The sequence below is a fragment of the Aquarana catesbeiana genome, linkage group LG05, assembly GCF_042186555.1.
Source record: "Aquarana catesbeiana isolate 2022-GZ linkage group LG05, ASM4218655v1, whole genome shotgun sequence".
NCBI classification, from domain to species: Eukaryota; Metazoa; Chordata; class Amphibia; order Anura; family Ranidae; genus Aquarana; species Aquarana catesbeiana.
The window spans coordinates 132,901,212-132,926,456 of NC_133328.1; positions in this window are offsets into that span (position 1 = coordinate 132,901,212).

Consider the following 25,245-nt stretch of genomic DNA (forward strand, 5'->3'; position numbering starts at 1 on the left):
TTGCAGAGAAACAGCCCCAAAGCATGATGTTGCCACCCTCATGCTTCACAGTAGGTATGGTGTTCTTTGGTTGCAACTCAGCATTCCCTCTCCTCCAAACAGGACGAGTTGTGTTTCTACCAAACAGTTCTACTTTGGTTTCATCTGACCATATGACATTCCCCCAATCCGCTTCTGGATCATCCAAATGCTCACTAGCAAACCTCAGATGGGCCCAGACATGTACTGGCTTAAGCAGGGGGACACGTCTGGCACTGCAGGATCTGAATCCCTGGCAGCGTAGTGTGTTACTGATGGTAGCCTTTGTTACGTTGGTCCCAACTCTCTGCAGGTGATTCACTGGGTCCCCCCCTTGTGGTTCTGGGATTTTTGCTCATCGTTCTTGTGATCATTTTGACCCCACGGGGTGAGATCTTGTGTGGAGCCCCAGATCGAGGGAGATTATCAGTGGTCTTGTATGTCTTCTATTTTCTAATTATTGCTCCCACAGTTGATTTCTTCACACCAAGCTGCTTGCTTATTGCAGATTCAGTCTTCCCAGCCTGGTGCAGGTCTACAATTTTGTTCTGATGTCCTTCGACAGCTCTTTGGTCTTCACCATAGTGGAGTTTGGAGTGTGACTGTTTGAGGTTGTGGACAGGTGTCTTTTATACTGATAAGAAGTTCAAACAAGTGCCATTAATACAGGTAATGAGTGGAGGACAGAGGAGCCTCTTAAAGAAGAAGATACAGGTCGGTGAGAGCCAGAAATCTTGCTTGTTTTTAGGTGACCAAATACTTATTTTCCACCATAATTTGCAAATAAATTCTTTCAAAAATCAGACAATGTGATCGTCTGGATTTGTTTCCACATTTTGTCTCTCATAGTTGAGGTATACCTATGATGACAATTACAGGCCTCTCTCATCTTTTTTAAGTGGGAGAACTTGCACAACTGGTGGCTGACTAAATACTTTTTTGCCCCACTGTATACTGTATATATATATTCAAATGAAAATAATTTTGTAAAAATGCAAAAATTAACTTGTGTAAAATAATTTTATATAAAAGCCACAAAAACAACATACGCAACCCCCAGTCTATGACAGCTATATTCACTCTATGATAGAAAATGTAATGAATCAGTCTGCCTTTACAATTTGTACAAAATTGAAGGCTTTGGATATTTTTTGTAAGGGTAAATCTTCCTACAGCTTTTAGTCCTGTTGTAGCTGCTACTTCCACCATTTAATTCAGGCCTATTACCTGCGTTCCCTAATATTACCATTCCAGAAACTGTTTCATCAGATATTCCTTCTATTATTTAACACACTGATGTCTTCAGGGATGTAGATCATTTTTTTCCTGGGGGGTTTGCACCTGCTCAGAAAGGTTGGCTACATGAGCATTTTCTGAAAACAGTGGGCTTGTGTACAAGATGCCCCTCTCTGTGCAGCAAAAAAAGTGTGGCACACGCAGCTATAAAAATTAGCTGTGGCTTAAAAGGACATAGAGTGCAAGGGTTTAGCTATAAGTGATATCAAGGTTAAGTAGTAAGAAGTGGGGGCTGGTGGTATATTTTTTGGGAGGGCAGCAAAGAATCACAGACTCCCCCCCCGGTCATCCGGGCAGCGCTTCCTCTAGGTGGTGGCTTCACCCTGCATCAAATCCTCCTGGTGCTTCATGGTGGCTTCACCCTGCGTCTCCTCCTTCTGATGCTTCATTGGTGTAAGGCCTATATGGTGCCTGAATTTAAAAAAGGATTAAAGTCTTCACCAAGTAACTACAGACTGGTTAGTTCAACCTCTATAATTGGAATGATACTTGAGAGTTTAATAAAGGATCACATAGAAGTTTTGGCTAGAAAAAGATAAAAATAAAAATGAGACAATAGTCAGAATTGATTCACAAAAAAACAAAGTTATCAAATCTGATTTCTTTGAGGAGGTAAGTAAAAATTTAGACAAAGGAGTGGCTGTGGATATAGTTTACTTTGATTTTGCCAAAGGTTTTGACACAGTTCCCCACACATGCCTAATGTATTAGTTAAAGTCTTCAGGCTTAGAAAATTCAGTTGCTAAATGGATAGAAAACTGGTTAAAAAGCTGTATTAGGCGAGTAGTGAATAATCATTCATACTCCGAATGGTCTAAGGCTATTAATGGTGCACACCAAGGTTCAGTGTTGAACCCTTACTTTTTATTGTATTCATAAGTAATGTAGAATCTGGGATTAAAAGTACCATTTTAGTGTTCACAGATGACACCAAGCTATGTAATGGAATAAACTCAATTTACCCTTTTGCTCTATGAACAAAAAAATTATATTAAATAAAATAATTAAGTAAACCCCCCAAAAAATGACACAGCTGCTGTATGTATGTACACAGCCCCCTAAGTGCATATCAAATACAAAAATTACAGTGCTAAAAACAAATAATTTTAAATAAATAAGCGCTAACATAATCCACTCTTCAAATGAATGCACATATCAACATGCAAAAGAATTCAACGTAAAAAAATTAGTTAAAAAAATTCAACAAATATCCAAAGCAATACAAAGTCCAACGGAGTGTTTTCTAAAATTTTCCTCCACCAAGTATTTCTTTCCAGGTGCTTGAGTAAGTTACATCAAAAAGTGCTCCTATATAACCCAGCCTGTCACCCAGTCCGTCACTCAGTCCAACAGATCACTGCAGTATTATATGTAGTGTGGCTGCAGTGCAGCTCACTCTGCTTCTCAGTTTTATTTTACTGACCGTTCCACAGTTGCTGAATGGTGTAGTGGCACAGGGCATTTGTGCAGGATGCTCTGCCCCCAACCCTTCCTTATCTCTGCCCCTGGCATTCCTGTTTGCATTGATTTAATTCCAGGTATGGTGTGTACAAACTAGCAGACAGAAAATACTTGGTTATAAAAGTGACTAACATGTCATGTTTTATTTACCCCATTGTTGCTAGAAAATCGGGACCCAGTACAGATTATTCAGTTTTGGGGCCAATCTAAATTATGTGCCCCCCTTACCCACCAATATTGTGTATCTATCTATCTATCTATCTATCTATCTATCTATCTATCTATCTATCTATCTATCTATCTATCTATCTATCTATCTATCTATCTATCTATCTATCTATCTATCTATCTATCTATCTATCTATCTATCTATCTATCTATCTATATATCTATCTATCTATCTATCTATCTATCTATCTATCTATCTATTCTATCATCTTATATTTTTTATATATCTATCGTTGAGAAAATCCTTAAATTTTTTGAGACGGAGCTGACATTGTCATTTTTTTCTACTCTACATGTTTGCAGTCTTGCAGCTTTTTTCTTTGTTAGAACTTGTAGGGTTGAGTTTCATTATCTCTGACAGTTATCAGTAGAATTTATAGCACGACAGCTGTTTTCAGCAAGTAGAACTGCTAAAAAACACATTTTAGATTTACTGTTAAAAATACAAATAAGACATTATAGAGCTATAGGGGTTGTCTGTAGTACAATGTTTTAACAGATCCCTTATTTAATGGTTATCATACATAACTTTAATTACCCCCTCATTACATTGTATTGCTCACAAGTTTCCCTAATATACAAATGTAGTAGGCTGGTGACAGCTGATAGTGCTATGATAATGCACATACCACTGCATTATAAAAAAGTTAATGCTATTATTATGCTGTTGAGGGATTAATAGTTTTAACATCTATGAATTTACTTTAGAAGAAACTACTAGAAGAGTACTTTTAGTAGAAATTCTGCTGTTTTGACTGAATAGCTTTTTTATGGAGAAATCAAAGTTCAAGATTAAATTGCTTAAGATATAATTTGTCAAAGAATGGATACTGTATATTAACAAGTCTACATGTAAAAAGTGTTTGTAATGGTAACTCTCAGGGTACTACCATGGGGGAACCACTGTAAAACAGACTCTGGGCGGGTATCTATGATCCAGAAAGTGATGATGTCACAGAGGTGATTTGATGCATTGCGTCCCTGGGTCAAAGTTTATCAGAGGTTAGACTGCCCTTCCTCTGCTTTTTAATAGACATCCAAAATTGCATCCCAATAGAACAGATAGAACACCTACTAGATCCCATTAACAAAATACTGATACACTATGAGCTACAAAAAATAAACAAATACAAACTACATCAATTCAGTAAATAGATATAAACTCCGTCAAATATGCCTTTGTTCAAAAGATTTTCAAGGTTCATAGAATAACTCAACCAACAGGAATATAACAATTCTGTGCCATGTAAAAAGCAGAAGTGCAAACAGAAGCAAAAGGAAAAACCCAAAAATATTGGAATTGTCAGTGATACATCTGGCTAGAAATTAGTAGGCCAATCAAGGATAATTCCAGACTGTAGCAATAAAGAACAAACTTAAGCATAGAATGTGAACAAAACAAGAAAGGATAGAAGGGGACAGGGAGGAAGACTAGGTAAGGGAATTTTAAAGGTAACGGAAACATTTAAAGAAAAACGATTCTAGAAGATATGCTGGGTTACTGGAAGAATAGAGTACAAAAAACAGTTGAGCCACTAAAGGCCTGCCAACAAGTCCATGTGCTGTGAAAATTTTCAGGTCCATGCTAACTTCTGCCACTAGGCTCTCCAATATCATATCATTGAGTATCTGGGTTAATTCCAAAAGATGAGGAGACGTTGACTTCCAGTGGCAAGATATAGCAACCCGAGGGGTTGCAAGCTCTGACTGAGGATGCCCTTTTTACTGTTTTGAAATGGACTCAGGGATGATCGACAGAAGGGCAATTCCAGGAGTGGCCTGGATAGCAGAAATACACATGGAGTTGTACAAGGCATAGACTTGCAATCAAAACATTGAGATCAACCGACACTCCCATAATATGTGCAGATAGAAGCCTAACTCTTCTATACACCTTCAACGAGTCTTAGGGGATGAGGTATACATGTGGTTCGAATTGATATGGGTCCTATACCACAAGGAGATAATCTTGTAACCATTTTCTTGAAAGTATGAGGGCATTGTAAGTTTGTGCCTAAAATTAAGCATTTTCTCCAGTCAACTTTAGAAATTGTGCTTTGTAAATCATTTTCCCACTTAAAAGGGAATCTGTTTTAGAAGGCCCCTCTCTTAACATGACATACTACTGAGAAACTGTGTGGTCAGGGGAGTTTATAAGAGAGTAAACTCGGAAACTGACTGGGCATCATTTCTAAGTTTGTGAAGAACACCATTAAGCTTTTAAGAGTAATGCCGCGTACACACGGTCGGACTTTCCGGCATACTTGGTCCGGCGGACCAGAGTGTGCCGGACAATCCGCCCGTGTGTGGGCGGCGGCGGACTTTTCCGGCGGACTTCTTCCCAAAAGCCCGCCGGACCTAGATTTTAAACATGTTTGAAATCTTTCCGTCGGACTCAGTTTCGGGCGGAAAGTCCGCTCGTGTGTGTGCTGGTCCGACGGAAAGCCCGCTCGTGTGTAGGCTGGTCCGACAGACCAAATACGACACGAGGGGATGGTATTGCATCTCGCGCTCGCTGCAATAGGAAAAACAAATCTTCCTATTGCGGCGAGCGCGGGGCATACCAGGCCCTTAGGTCTGGTATGGATTATAAAGGGGAACCCCGCTACGCCGAAAAAACGGCGTGGGGTCCCCCTAAAATCCATACCAGACCCCGATCCGAGCACGCAGCCTGGCCGGTCAGGAAAGGGGGTGGGGACGAGCGAGCGCCCCCCCCCCTCCTGAACCGTACCAGGCCGCATGCCCTCAACATGGGGGGTGGGTGCTTTGGGGGAGGGGGGCGCCCTGCGCCCCCCCCCCAAAGCACCTTGTCCCCATGTTGATGAGGACAAGGGCCTCTTCCCGACAACCCTGGCCGTTGGTTGTCGGGGTCTGCGGGCGGGGGCTTATCGGAATCTGGGAGCCCCCTTTAATAAGGGGGCCCCCAGATCCCGGCCCCCCACCCTATGTAAATGAGTATGGGGTACATGGTACCCCTACCCATTTACCTAGGAAAAAAGTGTAAGTAATAAAACACACTACACAGGGTTTTTAAAATATTTTATTAAACAGCTCCGGGGGGGGATCTTCCTCCGGCTTCGGGGGTCTTCTTCCGGCTTCGGGGGTCCCTCCGCTTCATCTTCTCCCGGCGTCCGGTTGGTTCTTCTCCGCTCTCCGGCCTCTTCTCCCGGTGTCGCAGGTCTTCGGCCGGCCCCTCCGCTCTCTTCATGTAGCTCTATTGCCAGCGGAGGTCCGGACTTCTGGGCTTCTTGGCTTCTTGGCTTCTTGGCTTCTCTTCTCTTCTCTTCCCCCAGATGTTGACACGACGCTCTCTCCGGCTGGACTGGTCTCTGAGGGCTGCGTTGTGACTTATATAGGCGGAGACCCCGCCCCCATATGATGTCACAGTCCTTGGGCATGCTGGGACTGTGACGTTTTAGGGGGCGTGGTCGACCACGCCCCCTAAAACGTCACAGTCCCAGCATGCCCAGGGACTGTGACATCATATGGGGGCGGGGTCTCCGCCTATATAAGTCACAACGCAGCCCTCAGAGACCAGTCCAGCCGGAGAGAGCGTCGTGTCAACATCTGGGGGAAGAGAAGAGAAGAGAAGCCAAGAAGCCAAGAAGCCAAGAAGCCCAGAAGTCCGGACCTCCGCTGGCAATAGAGCTACATGAAGAGAGCGGAGGGGCCGGCCGAAGACCTGCGACACCGGGAGAAGAGGCCGGAGAGCGGAGAAGAACCAACCGGACGCCGGGAGAAGATGAAGCGGAGGGACCCCCGAAGCCGGAAGAAGACCCCCGAAGCCGGAGGAAGATCCCCCCCCCGGAGCTGTTTAATAAAATATTTTAAAAACCCTGTGTAGTGTGTTTTATTACTTACACTTTTTTCCTAGGTAAATGGGTAGGGGTACCATGTACCCCATACTCATTTACATAGGGTGGGGGGCCGGGATCTGGGGGCCCCCTTATTAAAGGGGGCTCTCAGATTCCGATAAGCCCCCGTCCGCAGACCCCGACAACCAACGGCCAGGGTTGTCGGGAAGAGGCCCTTGTCCTCATCAACATGGGGACAAGGTGCTTTGGGGGGGGGGGCGCAGGGCGCCCCCCTCCCCCAAAGCACCCACCCCCCATGTTGAGGGCATGCGGCCTGGTACGGTTCAGGAGGGGGGGGGCGCTCGCTCGTCCCCACCCCCTTTCCTGACCGGCCAGGCTGCGTGCTCGGATCGGGGTCTGGTATGGATTTTAGGGGGACCCCACGCCGTTTTTTCGGCGTAGCGGGGTTCCCCTTTATAATCCATACCAGACCTAAGGGCCTGGTATGCCCCGCGACGGGGCTAGCAAGGTGTCAATCTCGCCGATAAAAGCGGCAAGATTGACATCCTTTTCTAGTCCCGTCGCACCTGAGTCACGTTCAAAATGAACGGACTTGTCCGTGTGTGGGCAAGTCCGTTCATTCTGAAAGTCCGCCGGAACTCCGGCGAAAGTCCGTCGGAAAGACGGGCGGACTTAGCCCGCCGGAAAGTCCCGGCGTGTGTGGGCAAGTCCGTCCGTTTTAAAGTCCGGCGCACCTGGCGGACAAAGTCCGTCGGAAAGTGTGCCGGACCAAGTAGGATAGAAAGTCCGCTCGTGTGTACGCGGCATAAGAGTCAAAGGGGGCAAGTGGTGGCCACACATGGAGGCCAAAGGAAAGTAGGTTAGGGCCCGTGAGGCAGTATAGTCAGGAAAGAAGTGATGTAGTTGGGGCCAGTCTTTTTGGGATTGAAATGCTAACGTGGCAGTCTGTAGTCCCAGACTGAAGGAAGGGTTATCAAAGATGGGGGTTAGATCCCTGGTCAATAGGATAGCCTATGGTGGTTTGGGGAAAAGAGGGAGCTCATTTTGCCAGTGTTTTGTTTGGGGAGAGTGCCGACGGTGTGTGCCACCTTCTTTGTCTCCATCTTGCCACATTGGGACAGAAATAAAGCCCTTAAATGGCACTCAAAGAGCCGGAGAGGCAACAGAGCTTGAGGAAATATGTCCTATCACACAATTGGCATGCCCCCCCAGATATAAATTTAAATCATGAATAAACTAGCTTATGTCTACATTTACTCCATGATGATCACTACAAAATAATAATTATTTTAAAGAATTACAAACAATAAAGAATAACATTTTAAAAAATTGTATAAAATCTTAAAATGTATTACTAAAAAAACACAAAAACACAAAAATGAGCATTATAATAAAATATCACATATGTATTCAAAATAAAGAATATATAAAAATATATAATAAAGTGTATTTCATTACTATAACATTGGCTAAAAATATTAAAAGAGAAGTTCAAATATTTTAAAAAACAAACACTCACAAACAAATACTCACCCAGGTGGATGCAGGATCGATCCATGCTGTATCTGTCCCCCGCTGGCTCTAAGACCGAGAACTGAGCAATCAAGCACTGCTAATTGGTCAGCTCTCTGTCTTCAGTCTGCAGAAAGCCATGACTGTCACTGGCTCTCTTCTCTGCCCCTTCAGTGCTCACTGGAGTGCTGGTCTGTGGAGGGGGTGGGAGCTGCTTGCTCAGTCTCCCAGTGGATCCTTCCAGCCAGGATCCTTCCAGAACCTGGACTGGCTGAATGACATCAGCTGGTAGTAGGCTTCACCCCGCTGTCAGCTGAAAATGGGTCAAAGGAGTGCAGAACGAAGTGCGCGCCTGTGATCCATAAGATAGGTATAACCAAAAGAGCTTTGGCCATACTTCTCCTTTAATAAAGATTTTTAAAATGTTAAATTATTAAAATAGGGGGAGGTATAAAACATATTTAATTTAGGAGGCTATTACCCATTTATGAGGGAAAAGGAAAATGGAATACCTACATGCCATAGGAATTGAGAGGGCACAATAAAAATGTGTGAAAAAAGCTAGTCAGCATTAATTCATTAACTATGCATTATTGTTAATCCATCAGGTGTCATTTTGACTTGATAATCTGATGTACCGTATTTATCGGCGTATAACATGTACTTTTTTCCCCTGAAAACAGAGGATAAACAGTGCCTGCATGTTATATGCCGATATCATGTTTTACCAACAGGGGGGCAGGGATTGGGCGGTCTGCCCCAGGAGCCACCCATTGGGGGGGTGTCAGGCCAGCCATCCCGCCTTTCCTGGCCCTGGGACAGCGCTGCCTGCATGAAGTTGAGAAAAAAAATCACTTGCCAGCCCATTCTCTTACACTGCTCCTCCTGTATCAGTGTCATTGTAAAACAAAGCTTGTAAATAACTCAATAGCTCAGTTTTTTCTGGTTCCTCCCGCTGCTCCTCCTCTGAGTGTAGCTTTAGATTGGAGGAAGAGAGCAGTCACATGACCATCTATGTAACATCAGAGGAGTGCAGTCAGGTGACCAGGTCAGTGGAAAAAACTGAGCTATTGAGGTATATGGGAGCTTCATTTTACAATATGAGTGACACAGGAGGAGCAGTGTGGATGGGGCTGGCAGTGATTTTTTCTTAACTGTAGAGTATGCTGGCAGTGCTGTCCCAGGAGACCCCCAGTCTCCTGGGAGTTCAGGGAGGGGGCTGTATACAGGATGGGGGCTGTGTTCCAGATAGTGGGGCTGTGTACTGGGGAAGGGGGCTGTATACTGGATGGGGGCTGTATACTGGATAGGGGGCTGTATACTGGGGAGGGGGGCTGTATATTGGATGGGGGCTGTATACTGGATGGGGGCTGTGTTCAGGATGGGGGGCTGTATACTGGATTGGGGCTGTGTACTGGGGAGGGGGCTGTGTTCTGGATGGGGGGCTGTGTTTTGGAAGGGGGGCTGTGTACTGGATGGGGGCTGTGTACTGGATGGGGGCTGTGTACTGGATGGGGGGCTGTGTACTGTACAGGGGGAAGGGGAGGGGGACTGTGTACTGTAAAGGGGGTTGTTAAACTTCCCTCTTAAAATTGGGGTGCGTGTTATACGCCTGTGCGTGTTAAATGGTAATTACCCCCTCCCCAGTTCTTATTAAACTTAGAATTCCCCAAAATTTCAAGCCTCTGGGATGACAAAACTCAGCCAGTGAGCCAATGAGGAGGGAGAGAGGGTGGGGCTGAGCTGTGCGAATGGACACACAGAGCTGGTTCGGGAGCAAGCATGCTCGGGTGCCCCCATTGCAAACTTCTTGCTCTGGGGGCACTTGGCAGGAGGGAGGGGCCAGGAGAGTATGAGTTTTTTTTTTTAAATGACTTTAATATCACTCTAATTCTAGCCCAAATCCTTTTTCCTAAAGCGGAGTTCCACCCCAATATGGAATTTCCGCTTTAAGTACTCGTGACCCCCTGACATGCCACATTTGGCATGTAATTTTTTTGGGGGGGGGAGCGGGTACCTAGTTTTCACAGGTACCAAGCTCCCACTTCCTCTCCTGGCGCCGCGGCGCCGGTAGGAAGTTCACCTCTCCCCCTCCCTGCAATCTTCTGGGACACGTCACAGGACCCAGAAGATTGCCCGGCCATTCATAACGGGCAGCGCGGCTCATGCATGCACAGTGCGCGCCCACGCTTGCAATGCCGGCACCGCAGAGAGGAGGGGGAGAGATGCGAGGCTTTGGGAGGCCACATCGCTGGACCGTGGGACAGGTGAATGTCTGTTTAATAACCACTTCCCTACCGGCCTATAGTCATATGACATTTGCAGGAGCACTCTACCATCCTGGGCAGGCGTCATATGATGTCCTCTGCTATTTGCCGCTCCTGGCGCAGCGTGGTGATCGGGGACGAGGCATGCCCCTCGGACACAGCCCATCCCAGATCAGTGTAAAGAGCCAATAGAAATTGGCTCTTTACCATGTGACTGGCTGTGTCCAATCACAGCCGGTCACATGCACTGTCCTCGTGCACGTCACTCGTGCCTGCCCTTAGGGACACGTAGAGCGGCGATCGGGGACGAGGCTTGCCACCCTGACACATCCCATCCCTGATCAAGATAAAGAGCCAATAAAAGGGGCTCTTTACCAATCACAGCCGGGTACAGAATGTCAACTAACTGCGGTAATGAGCTGTTACTGGGTTCTCCTCATCACACATCAATCGTGTGTGAGGAGGAGATTGCCGTAACAGCTAGTTACCGCTTACAGTACACACCAAACACACTGATTGTGCCCCCTAATAAAGAGGACCTGTCTCCACCCATTAAAGTACCTGTCATCACCCATCAAAATATTTGTCACCTGCCCATCAAAATACCCGAGTACCTGTCACCAGCCTATTTGAGTATCTGAGTACTTGTCATCAGCCCATCTGAGTATCCGAGTACCTGTCACCAGTCCATCTGAGTACACGAGTACCTGTCACCAGTCCATCAGAGTACCCGAGTACCTGTCACCAGCCCATCAGAGTACCCGAGTACAAGTCACCAGCCCATCAGAGTACCTGAGTACCTGTCACCAACCCATCTGAGTACCCAAGTACCTGTCACCAGCCCATCTAAGTACCCGAGTACCTGTCACCAGCCCATATGAGTACCCGAGTACCTGTTACCAGCCCATCAGAGTACCTGCCACCAGCCCATCAAACTACCCCAGTACCTATCTGCAGCCCATCAGAGTACCCAAATACTTGTCTCCAGCCCATCAGTGTACCCGAGTACCTAACTGCAGCCCATCAGATTACCTGAGTACCTGCCTCCAGCCCATCTGAGTACCCGAGTACCTGTCACCAGCCAATCAGAGTACCCGAATACATGTCACAAGCCCATCAGAGTAACCAAGTACCTGTCACCAGCCCATCAGATTACCAGAGCATGAATGCTTGAACCGTTCAAAAGACCATTATGCCTCATAGAATATACCTTGGGGTGTTTGCTTTCCAAATTGGGGTCATTTTGTGGGTAATTCCACTGTCCTGGTGCTCCAGGACTTTCAAAAGTGTGATAGGAAGGAATTAAATCATATGTGTAATTTATGCTCCTAGAATGCCTGAAGGTAGTACTTCAATGTTGGACCTCTCTATGTGGCCAGGCTGGGTAAAAGTCTCACACATGGGGTATCGCCATACTCAGGAGGAGTAGCAGAATGTATTTTTGGGTGTAAATTTTTCTATGTACATGCTGTGTGTTAGAAATATTATATAAATTGACAACTTTGTTTAAAAAAATACGTTTTCATTTTCTTTCAATGTTTTCCAAAGACTTGTTGAAAAAATGAACCATTTAAAAGACTCATTATGCCTTATAGAATATAAGTTGGGGTTTTTGCTTTCCAAAATGGGGTCATTTTGCAAGTAATAAGTGTGTGTAAAAAAATATATATATATAATTTCTTAATTTTCCAAAGAATTGTGGGAAAAAATTACAACTTAAAAAAACTCGTCATGCCTCTTACTAAATACCTTGGACTGTCTACTTTCGAAAATGGTCATTTGGGAGGGTTTTGTACTTTTCTGACATTTCAGGGCCTCAAAAGATTAGATAGGGCCGTCAGTGCATCAGGTGTGATCAATTTTCTTTCAAATAATTTTTATTGATATTTTTCACAAAGCACAAATAATTGCATACATACAATATGAGATAAGGTAACTAGGTAGTTCCTTGTGTTTGCAATCATTAGATTAATAATGAAGAAAGTGAGATAAAACTGTTACAATCAGCTTATAATTCGAAAACAAGGTAGTACATAAGTTTGTCCTGCAATTGCACCCAACTAAATAGTGTGATATATGTTTCAAGTCCAAATAATTATCCATGAACATTGGATATGGAGGTGCCATCTATACATACTTAAAATGCTTAATTTTGATGTGTCTGGTGTCTTCGGCCTTCCCCAAACTTTCTAATAGTCAGGGGGGCCGAAGAGCAGGCGCTGCCCAAGTAAATCAGAGGAAATCAGTTGAAAGCTATTTCAGAAGTGGGTTAGGTTAAACTCCTGGACCCAAGCCATCCATTTTTTAATCAAAGAATGTATTGAGTTGTTTTGTCCAGATATGTATTTTTCACGAATGCAGTTTACATTTACTCTATGGATAACTTCAGAGATATTGGGAATTGTCGGCTGTTTCCATGTATTCGTTATTGACATTCAAGCTGCTATTAGGATATGTGAGACTATAATTAGGAACTGTTTGGGAAAGCGGTCTAGTCACATTCCAAAAAGGGACAATGTTTGGCATGGCTCAGTGCTCGTTCTAGTAATGTGTGAAATTAAGGCGAACACTGATTCCCAGAAACTTTTTATGTCCTTGCATGACCATAGAATGTGGAGTAAGTCGCCTTTTTGTCCACATTGGCGCCAGCATACCGAAGGGGTATCTGGGAATATATGGTTAAGTTTGGCTGGTGTCATATACCAGTTATAGGTTCTTTTTATAGCATTCTCCCAATGAGAGGTGCAGTGGGAAGAGCTCAAGGTTATATTGAGTGCTTTATTCCATTCTATGTGGGAATATTTGAATATTCTGTTCTTAAAATTTTTTCCCATCTAGTAATTTGGGGAGGTTCAGATGTATTCTGTTGGTTGCTTAGGTATTTAAAGAACCACGATATCCCTGTGTTGGTTGACGATATATTGTGACAGTATGACCAAATTGCATTATTCACTTTTACAAAGGAATTCGGGTAGTTTCTGTGGAAATGTTTTATTTGGGCTGCTTTATATAGAGTTTTCATATCTTCATACTTTTGCATCTCTTCTAGGGGCATTTGTCCTGTATTGCTTCTGGAGTCCACTGAAAATGAGGGTATGAGGTATTCATAAGCAGTTGCAGGGATGGGGATGGCTCTTAGGGAGTCATTGTAGGGAAGGTCTTGGAGGGACCTGCCAGGATAAAGGCTGCATTGCCTATATATACTTTCTGGTGTGTGGCACTTGCGATCAATAAGGAGATTAGGTCTCTATTCAGTAAGATACATTTTTCTATATTGACCCAATGTTTGTTAGGGGTAGGTTCAAACCATGCTTTGAGTTGGTCTAGTATCGTTGCCTTATGATAAAGTTGAATATTGGGTACGTTTACCCCGCCTTTGTGTTTTGATCTATGGAGGATGTTACATGCTATTCTTGGCCTACCTGAGTTCCAGACATATGCATTAATATATTTATTTACTGCGGTGAAGAACCTGGTTGAGATTTTGATAGGTATAATTCGCAAAAGGCAGAGTATTTTAGGTAGAGACAGCGTTTTAAATGTCGCTATGCGACCTATCCAGGAAATTTCAGTTTTTCTGTAATTAAGCAAGTCCTGTTTGATGTTTGCTTTGTATAGTATGGATATGGGGAAAGATAGTTTAATGCCTAAGTAATCAATTTTGTTGTTATCCCACGAGTAAGGGAACTCTCTTTTTAAGAATTGAATGGCCTGTTTATTGATATTTATGGGGAGTATTGAGGATTTCATTATATTCACTTTATAATATGAGATCATTCCTTGTATCCCACAATTACTGAGAGTGGCCTTAAGATATCCCCAATGGACCCGATCGAATGCCTTCTCAGCATCTAACGTTAAGAAGGCTGCCGGTTCCTTCTTAGATCCCAGTATTGTGAAGAGGTTGTTAATTCTCCTAGTATTGGGGAGGTACCCGAGCCTGTATGGGTGGATTTTTTCGCTCTGACACGGATGCCTCCCCTTTCTTACCAAGCCCACGTGATGCTGGGCGGGACACGCTGTATCAGCTGGGAGCATTTAAATTTGCCTCACTTGGTGTCTATGTGTTCTTTGGCAACACCTTATATGCAATCATTCACTTGTGATTTTGGTTCCTAATTTCCATGTGAACCAACAAGGTAAATCACCATAGGTTTCACCTATACTTTTAGCACTTTGTTTATCTTTCTTTTTGGTTCCTTTACTCTCTCACCCAGGATATAATTTTCTTTCCTTTTCTTTTCTTTCCTTTCCTTTTTTTTTCTTCCACTTTCATACTTGGTGGTTTTTCGAGAATCTGTTTTTTCATCTATGCTTAGTTCTTCTCTTCATCTGACCTGGTGTATGGGCTTTTCACACTTCTCATCAATAATATTATATATTCAATATATACTACTGATCTCAATCCACAGAAGTGTTGGTTCACTGTCACCTACATTTGCACATTGACTTTGGGGAATCCACAGTGCTCCCTGCTTGTCCACGTGTCTCTACCTCAGCTCCCATGCCAGACCTCTCTAACAGCTCTGATCCTTTGTTCACATCTCTGCAGTTGATGTGAGTATTTATAGAGATGTCCATCCTCTCCCTTACATTCATTACTTATTCTTATTATTTAGCTACAATATTATACCATATGGTTATGTTTCTTTTTAGATCACCATTGCATTGGCCTCTGAAGAGTTGGTATACCCCAATGAAATACGTCGGGCTTACATAGATGCATGATCTTCATACAGATGATTTTATGTCTCTTATATTGTTTTAATCTAGATTTTCCAACACCATCCAGCCCTTCCAGTGGCCCATTTTGTGTAGGACTTGTCTTTACCCCATGATATGCCAAGTACCATGGTGTCAATATTTATATGTGGTTTTTAGCATGCCCTGCATTTATGCGACTCTGTGTATGCCTTTTTTTTTGTCTCATTCAGTATGCTGTGCATGATCTCACAAGGTATAATAAAATGTTCTTTGCTGAGACTGCTTTTGTAAATGTCCAAGAGGGGCTGAGGGGAGGTAAGGGTCAAGGGGGACAGGAGGGTTGGGGAGGAGAGAAGTACTACTCCATATTCCCATTGCACACATTCCTAGATAAGCTCTCAAAGATTCGGGTGCTGCAGCAACAACCAGCTTGGAACTGGTTTGGAAAGTCACTGTCAGAAACGCACGGTAGCAAAGTAGATGTACAGACATGCAAGCATGCGCACACAAGTTCCCATGAGTGCCCGATGAGTCGGGCAGCAGCATGTGTGCATGCGCGGGAACACGCGTCAGATGCGCATGCATGCACGCTAAATCTGCTTGGCGCCAATGGCCCTTTAAAAGGACAGCAGCTGCACTGGTGCAGTGCTATCTAATCTGCAGCTTAACCTAAGTCCTGATCCTGTGCCTGTCTTTTAACCTGTATTGACCCAGCTCTGCTGACTACACCTGCCTTCTCCAATACCTGACCTCAGCTTGCCTTGACCCTGCTGAACCAGTACCTGCCTGATTTCCCACTGCCAACCTCTGCTTGTTTACTGACTATTCTCTGCCTGCCGTATTGCATACCTGTTGCCCGTATTGACCCGGCTTTTCTCACTCTGCACTAGCCTGCTCCCGATCCTGCATCTACCAGTGCCTGGGGTCACTGACCCTCATCTGCACCCACCGCTTCCAGCTGCCACTTACAGTCCAGCAGTTCCGGTGAATCATCATCTACCCATCTGTACCAGTTGAAGCGGATCTCACAGGCACTCCTACCTCACTGCGCTTTCGTGGCCACTGTCGCAACTCCAGTGGCCCCTGAGCCAGGGCTGGAAGAGAGGTCTCCTTCTACACGACAGGCTCTGATACGAGGTACAAGACAGTCACAATGGAGTTATTTGCCAGCACAACATGGATCAACAAGGTAGCGTCCAAACACATTTTATTGCATGATCACAACACAAAGCAGTGCAATGTTTTGGAGCCACGATGGTCCTGCATGGCTCTGAAACATTGCACTGCTTTGTGATCATGCAATAAAATCAGTTTGGACGCTACCTTGTCTATCCATGTTGTGCTGGCAAATGTCTCCATTGGGGAGGAGAGAAGGAGACACTTAGGTTTTTTTTTTGGAATATTACAATAAGTATCATGATTGGGATGATTCTGTAAAGGCACAATACACAAAGAAGGTGGAGGTTGGAAAATAGTAGGAGGGGGAGAATGAGAGGATAGGGGGTGTAGGTAATAGAGCCTGGTAGCAGTGGCGGAAGTATAGGGGTCGCTGAGGTCACCATGGCGACCGGGCCCCATGCTGCAGGGGGCCCTTGAGGGCACCCTGTATACCTCGATAGGAGGAACCGCAAGGAGACCGATCCTCAGCCAAACTCTAATCAGCACTGTGCAGGAAACTTCACTTTTTTTACATCTAAAGTGAAAGCAGTATGTGCTGTGCTCTTTGTCTCCCCCTACAGTGCAGTACCCGGCAGGAAGAGGTAAGGTAAAGCACTGCCGATTTTTGAAAGGTTATCTGTATGTATGTGTGTTTTATATGTGTGTGTGTGTATGTGCATGTATGTACTGTATTTATGTATGTGTGTGCATATGTGCATTTATTTATATATATATATATATATATATATATATATATATATATATATATATATATATACACACACAGTATATGTGTGTGTATTATGTGTATGTGCTTATATATGTGTATGTGTGTATGTGTGTGTTTATATATGTGTATGTGTGTGTTTATATATGTGTATGTATGTGTGTTTATAAGTATGTATGCACATTTTGTTGAAATTTCATTCAAATTTAATTTGAAAAGTGATTCATGTTTAGATCGCTTTTCAGAGGCATTTGACAGCCGGTATAGAGGCAATATGTTGCCTCCTGACCACCTGTTTTAACCCCTTAAATGTGTCATCACTATGCTGTAAGTGAATGCAATGCACACAGTTGCAGGGTGATTGCAGTGCAGCCCCATTCACCTAGGGGTATACTTCAAGGGTGCCCTGACAGGAAAAAGATTGTGAAACACTGACATAGAGGAACCAATCTCTCCATTTTCCTCCTGCAGCCACTAAATGCCTGCGGGAGGGAGAGGAGGAGAAGCCAACGGAAATGGAGAAATTGATTCCTTTATACGCAGCCACCCAGTTAGCAACCAGGCCCTGTTGTTCCGCCCTTGGGCTCGGAGGAAAAGGCCCTGTCTCGGGGTCAGGGGGGCCTTCATGGTTTCTTGCATCGGGGCCCTGAAGGTTCTAGTTACGCCACTGCCTGGTAGGTTCAAGAGTTCTCTTGGAGAAGCCCAGGTGAACCAATTTTTAAAAATCAGGGTATTTCCTCCTCTCCCTCTGTTTGTTTTATAAGGGGAATGAAATAGGGTTGTTGTGATAACAGAACAGGGACCTAAGGTATACACATTCTTGTATGTTTGTCCTTCCTTTTTTGACGTGTATGAGTTTTTCCTATTTAATGTTTTTTAATTTTTATTTGATAAGGTATTTGTACTGTATTTAAAATTAATTTTGCTGTCTGTGCCAATGTTAACCATTATCATTGAAAGTAAAAGAGTAGAAACATTTTGGACTGTAACCAGAAAAGTAATAGAGGGGAAATCTTCCAATGGGGGCACTAGTTCCGATGACCTGGGGATCCCAAAGGAATTCCCTTAATTTGCAGGGATTTCCTCTCACTGGCTGTAACTAGAAAACAATATGCCTGAATATCATACAGCAATACATTGTTCAGGAAGTGCACAGGGTGTTTAGTATCCTTCAAGTACACTTCTATTTTTTAGGTTGTATGAAGTAATCAATATATTCACCAAGCAAAAAGCAGATCAACAAAACACAGACAAAATCCCACGCTCCCCCTCAAAAAACACAAATAATTAAATAAATAAAATGGTGCAGGTTTATCACTATAGTATGTTCAGCCACTGACTATAACAAAGTAAAAAACGTAGTGCAGCGCAACCACTTATATATCAATACATATAATTACTGTTGTTATTTCTACATTAGCGTGAATGAATATTTATGCAAAAATCAAAACAAATTGTTTCTCTATGTATATGTGACCAATTATAGTCAAATAAAGTCTCTTAATATGTGTCCTTGTGTTTCATTTCAGATTATAATCCAAAACCAACTGTGCATGAAATCGTGTTCCAGAAAACAACTGTAATCCACGGCAGTGCACCACCACCTTTCAAAGTGGCCTCTTAACTCAGATTTAGATCTACACAAAGGTAAGGTCTAAACACACTTGTCTCAGCAATCTGGGTGATGTAATCCACAGATATCCTCAGAACAATTGATAGTGTGTATTCAGTAAAACAGTGAAACTTACCGTTGCCATTCAATATAGGAGAAAAGTAGAAAAAGCTCTCATGGTGCAGTATCAAAAAAGACTTTCCAATTTATTGAAAGTGAAAATACTCACAAACAAAGTGCACTTGTACTATCCAGTGCACCAAATGATTCACATAGAGTCATAGCTGGCAAACATCATGGCTTCCTTAAGAATGAACCTCCATCAAGCAATGTTAAAAATTGCCAAAATCGCGCTTCCGGGCGTCCTGATGTCACATTCCCCAGCCTTCTGATGCATTTCGTCACGTGCCTGTGACTTAATCACAGCTATTTAAATAAAGTAACCAAATTTATCACCTCTTTCTTGTCCAATATTTTGCTCTTTCTCCCTTGTTAATACATTTTTTAAATTATTTTTTAAATTCTAATGTGGAATTTTTTGTAAGTTTCGTGTTTTTATCGCTCACTAACCAGTTAGCCAAATAGTCCTCCGTTTTTAAAATAACTATCCCCCTTCCCTTAATTACTGGTCTGAAAGCAAATTCTTTGACTCTTCCAACCTGCTTCAGATCCTCCTCAACATTTTTTAAACACTTTATTACATTTATCACCAGTAGACTTAAAATAAAACAAGAGGACCGGGTGTATCAAAAATGAATCCACTCTAATGAAGTGGTCACTCTTATGCTCCGTACACACGGTCGGATTTTCCGATGGAAAATGTCCGATCGGAGCGTGTTGTCGGAAATTCCGACCGTGTGTGTGCTCCATCGGACATTTTCCATCGGATTTTCCGACACACAAAGTTTGAGAGCAGGCTATAAAATTTTCCGACAACAAAATCCGATCGCGACAATTCCGACCGTGTGTGGCCTGTTCCAACGTACAAAGTGCCACGCATGCTCAGAAGAAATTCCGAGACGGAACAGCTCGGTCGGGTAAACTTAGCGTTCGCAATGGATACAACACTTTCGTCACGGTGCAATGTAAAAAATGGTTTAATCTTCTTTATAATGTGAGAAGAATGAAGTAGTTTTGCTGCTCATATTCACAAAGACTTCTCACAAACTTATTTCTTTATTATTTATCGGGATTCCCTTAATATATTTTGATTTGTCACATCTAACAAAAATATTTTTATTATTTTTCTTTTTTTTAAAGGCAGTTTTTTTTTAGATTTTATGTTTGTATTTTTTCCAAGGCTGATCTTTGTTTTATTTTATTTTTATTTTTACGCCAGAATATTTTTGTGTGTTTTTTGTGTGTCAAGGTACCACAACACCATTATTATCTTGTATTATTTAATCTCAAGGAGATTGCTTGTTATTGGTGTCCCTTGTTAATTTCACATAGTATTTTTGAAATGTACCTGAATCCTCACAAACAAACTGTCCTTTTTGAAGGAAAAAACACATAGGCAAGTATAATTGAAACCAAAAATCCTTTATTAAGGGCTCAGAACCAAACATATTTCGGGGTACGACGATCGAAAGATCAGCTCAGGAAGCGGTGCTCGGACCTGAAATTAAGAGAGCCCGAGCAGTACAGAAAGATCCGGAGAGTGCTGCAAAAAAGTAAGTAGTTGTGCTGTGTTCATATTCTTTTTGTCTTTATTACGTGTGTGCTGCTCCATATGCTGTTCTTAAGTGTTGTACAGTTTAAAATGGCAACTTTAATGTTCATGGGCCCATTATTCGTTCGTATCAAACTGTGGCAGGAAGAGGAGTACCCTAGAGGAGGCTGCCATAGGCCTCTTTTGGAAGGCTACAGAGGCCCTGGGAGCCCCCCACACTGTGGAGGAGGACTTCGCTGCCATAATTGCCTGTAAAATGCAGCGGATGGAGGAGGGCCAACAACTCATGTGTGAGTCATTAATGTTGGAAGCTCTCAATAAGGGGTTGAGGGCCCAACTAACATCTGATACCCACATTTGTGACCTCACACATGGTCCTCCTCCTCCTCCTCCAGGTCCTTCTACTTCTCCTCCTCCTCCTCCAGGTCCTACTAGTAAATATGTAAAAGAAAAATGGTATAATTAGCACACAGATATTTGATGGCCGAAATCTAAAGATGAAACATTGCTTGGAAGTGGGGTACAATTGTCTATTTTGTCAGAGTTCCAAGATGTAGCATTTTTATTGTCCTTTGTCAAGCTTCAATACTTTACCTGTTTTGTACAAGCTTCACAGATGGAGACCCACTGTCACGAACGTATGTCCCATTCCAGAAGGCGTGCGCCTATGCGCATGCGCGAGTCACGGACCGCTCGTACGAACGTGCGCATGCGCGTTCGTAAAGACGCGCTTTAGCGCCCAATAGCCTTTAAAAGATGCTCAGTGGCGCTGCCTCTTGCGGTTTGATCTGCTTCCGTTCCCTGTGTTCCTGATTGTACCAGTACTCTGTTCCTGTATTTTGACCCGGCTTCCTGACCCTGCTTATGTCTCCAATCCTGACCTTGGCTAGTTTGACCCAGCTCTGTTACCTGCCTGATTGCCTGTTGCCAAGACCCAGCCTGGACTCTGACTATTCTCTGCTTGCCGTTTCTGCTGTATTCCCTGATGTGTATGACCCGGCTCGTCTGACTCTGCTTCTGTCTGCAAACCTGCATCTGCTGATCTGCAAACCTGCATCTGCTAACCTGCATCCGCTGCTCTGCAAACCTGCACCTGCTGACCTGCATCCGCTGCTCTGCAAACCTGCATCTGCTGACCTGCATCCGCTGCTCTGCAAACCTGCACCTGCTGACCTGCATCCGCTGCTCTGCAAACCCGCATCTGCTGACCTGCATCCGCTGCTCTGCAAACCTGCACCTGCTGACCTGCATCCGCTGCTCTGCAAACCTGCATCTGCTGACCTGCATCCGCTGCTCTGCAAACCTGCACCTGCTGACCTGCATCCGCGACCACTTCAAGCAGTAAGGACTCAGGCACCTTTACCTCACTGTGCTCTTACCGCCACTGTTCCCACTCCAGTGGTCTCCAAGCCAGGGTGGTACGGGAGGTCTCCCTCCTCACGTCAGGTTCACATCCCAGGTACGTTACAGTATCAAACCGCCATGTCTGAGCCTGCAGGAGGAACCTCGCCTATGGACTTTGTCTGTCAAACTCTCACAACCCTCACTCAGGTCATGGAGAACCTGCAAAGCAGTCTCGTCCGAATGGAGGAGCGGACACAAGAATTGACCATCTTGGCAGACCCATCTCCCGAGCCTAGGGTGCCTGTTCCTGAGAAATTCTCTGGAAATTGTAACCAAATCCGGGCGTTTCGCAATGCATGCAAACTTTATTTTTCATTACTGCCACGGACTTTCTCATCCGAAATTACCAAAGTAGGCTTTGTTATTACCCTGCTGCAAGGGGAGCCCCAGGCCTGGGCCCACCACCTACTCGAAGTCCGCCATATGGATCTGAACTCTTTATCCTCCTTCCTTAATGCCATGGCCCGACTTTATGATGACCCCCAGCGGACTTCCACCACCGAGGCTGCCCTCCACGCGCTCCAGCAAGGCCACCGAGCGGCAGAGGACTATGTAACCGACTTCAGACGCTGGAGCGCGGACACTCAGTGGAATGAGGCTGCTCTCCAACACCAGTTTCGTCTCGGTCTATCTGAGAGTTTAAAGGACGAATTGGCCCGGGTTGATGTTCCTGATACTCTAGAGACTTTAATTACGCTATCCATCCAGATAGACCGACGACTTCGGGAACGCAGAGCAGAGAGGTCTTCTCAGCAGTTCCGCCCAGCTTGGATGCTATCCCGGATGCCAACTTCCATGCACTCCATCAAATCAAAGCAGCCTGAATTGATGAAACATTCCCTGTCCGCCCAAGAACGACTTCGTCGGCAGCAGAACTTTCTATGCCTATACTGTGGAGAAGCTGGTCACTACATCTCCTCTTGTCCTGCTAAGATGCGCAAGTTCCTGGCTTCCTCTTCTTCTAATCACGCACCTTCTACTGCCAGCACCACTCACCTGGCCATACCAATTTCATTTCAATTGCCGGAAAGAACTATACCAGTGACGGCAATAATAGACTCAGGGGCATGCAGTTGTTTTATCGATTTAGACTTTGCAACCCAACAATGCATCCCCCTTCAGCCCAAGGCCCAGGGACTCTCCATCTTCCTGGCAGACGGGTCCCGCATTAATCTGGAATAGTGACCCAGGAAACCCCTCCTTTGCCTGTAATCACCCTTGTGGATCATAAGGAACTTCTGAGCCTGAATGCTATTTCCTCTCCTTTGTTTCCAGTCATCCTTGGCTTACCTTGGCTTCAGGCACACAATCCCCAGATCGATTGGGGAACCTGAAGTGTTAGGTTCCAGTCACCTTACTGCCTGCACCATTGCATGCCATCATGCCCCAGTACCTCTGGTCCGTTGTTATTCCCGGGAACCAGATCCTGAAACTTGCTCTGCTGTGCCCAAATAATACCATGAGTTCTTGGACGTTTTCAGTAAACGTGGGGCCGAAGTTCTTCCACCTCATCGTCCATACGACTGTCCAAGTGAGCTTCTTCCCGGTGCTGAGATTCCTTTCGGACGTATCTTTCCTTTATCTGAATGGGAACTAGGGGTACTGAAGGAATACGTTGATGAAAATCTTAAGAGGGGATTCATCCGCCCTTCCACCTCTCCAGCAGGAGCAGGAATCTTTTTTGTGGAAAAGAAAGACCACTCTCTCCGACCCTGTGTGGACTATCGGGAGCTGAACTAGATCATGGTTAAAAACCGTTACCCTTTGCCCCTGGTGCCTGAACTCTTTCAAAGACTTAGAACCGCCTCTGTGTTTACCAAATTAGACCTGCAGGGGGCTTACAACTTGGTCCGCATCCGTGCAGGGGATGAGTGGAAGACTGCCTTTCGTACTAGGTTCGGCCATTACGAATATCTAGTAATGCCTTTTGGGTTATGTAACGCCCCAGCCACATTTCAGCACCTGATTAATGATGTTTTTAGAGACTGTCTGGACATTTATGTAGTTGTCTATCTAGACGATATTTTGATTTTTTCTTCTTCCCTCGAGCAGCATCGAGTACATGTCAAGAGTGTACTCTGTCGCCCTCGTCAACACGGACTATATGCAAAACCAGAAAAATGCGAGTTTGAGCGACAGAGTATCCAGTTCCTTGGTCTCGTGATATCAACAGAGGGATTCAAGATGGATCCTCAAAAAGTGTCAGCCGTTCTGGATTGGCCTGCACCTTCAGACAAGAAAGGGGTGCAGCGCTTTGTTCGTTTCGCAAACTTTTATTGGAAATTCATCAAGGGCTTCTCTGCTATTATCTCCCCAATCACGCAGCTGACCAAGCAGAATGCTCGGTTCCAGTGGACTCCCGAGGCACAGACCGCCTTCACAGACTTAAAGAAACTTTTCACATCGGCTCCTATTCTGAGTCATCCTGACCCTGCGCTCCCTTACCTACTTGAAGTAGATGCCCCCGAGACTACGGTTGGAGCTGTCATCTCCCAACGCCAGGGTCTCAAGGACTTGATGCACCCCATAGCTTTCTTCTCCCGGAAGCTCACCCCATCCGAAAGGAACTATGACGTTGGGGATAGGGAACTACTGGCCATTAAATCGGCTCTTGAGGAGTGGAGGTATTTGTTGGAAGGAGCAGCGCACCCCATACTCATTTATACAGATCATAAGAACTTAGAGTATCTGAGAGCTGCCAAACGTCTGAGACCCCTCCAGGCACGATGGGCATTATTTTTCTCTAGGTTCTCATTTCACATAACTTACCGGCCTGGCTCCAAGAACACCAAACCGGATGCTCTTTCTCGCATGTTTGATGATCCGAAGGAAGTACCAGCTCCAGACACCATTCTATCGGAAGGTAACTTTTTACTTCTGCAAACTGACCTCATGTCCAGCTTGAAGCAAGCCTCTGCAGGTGTGTCTGCCCCTCCTGGTGTTACTCTGCTACTTAAGGATGGTCTACTGTGGAGGAACAGCAAGATCTTTGTGCCTGAAGAGGTCCGAGTCACAGTGCTGAATTTGTGTCATGATCATCCTCTGGCAGGCCATTTCGGAATGCATAAGACTCTGGAGCTAGTCCAACGTACGTTTTGGTGGCCGGATCTTGAGAAGAACTGCAGGGAATATATAAGCTCTTGTGCCACCTGTATCCGTAGCAAGACCACTAGAAGCAAGGCCTGGGGTCTACTCAGACCTTTACCAGTCCCCGACCGTCCTTGGAAAATGATTGCCATGGATTTCGTAGTGGAACTGCCTCCATCGGAGGGATATTCAGCGATCTTCGTCATGGTTGACCGTTTATCCAAGATGGCCCACTTTGTTCCATTAAAAAGCACACCCTCTGCCATGGAAACTGCCCAAGTCTT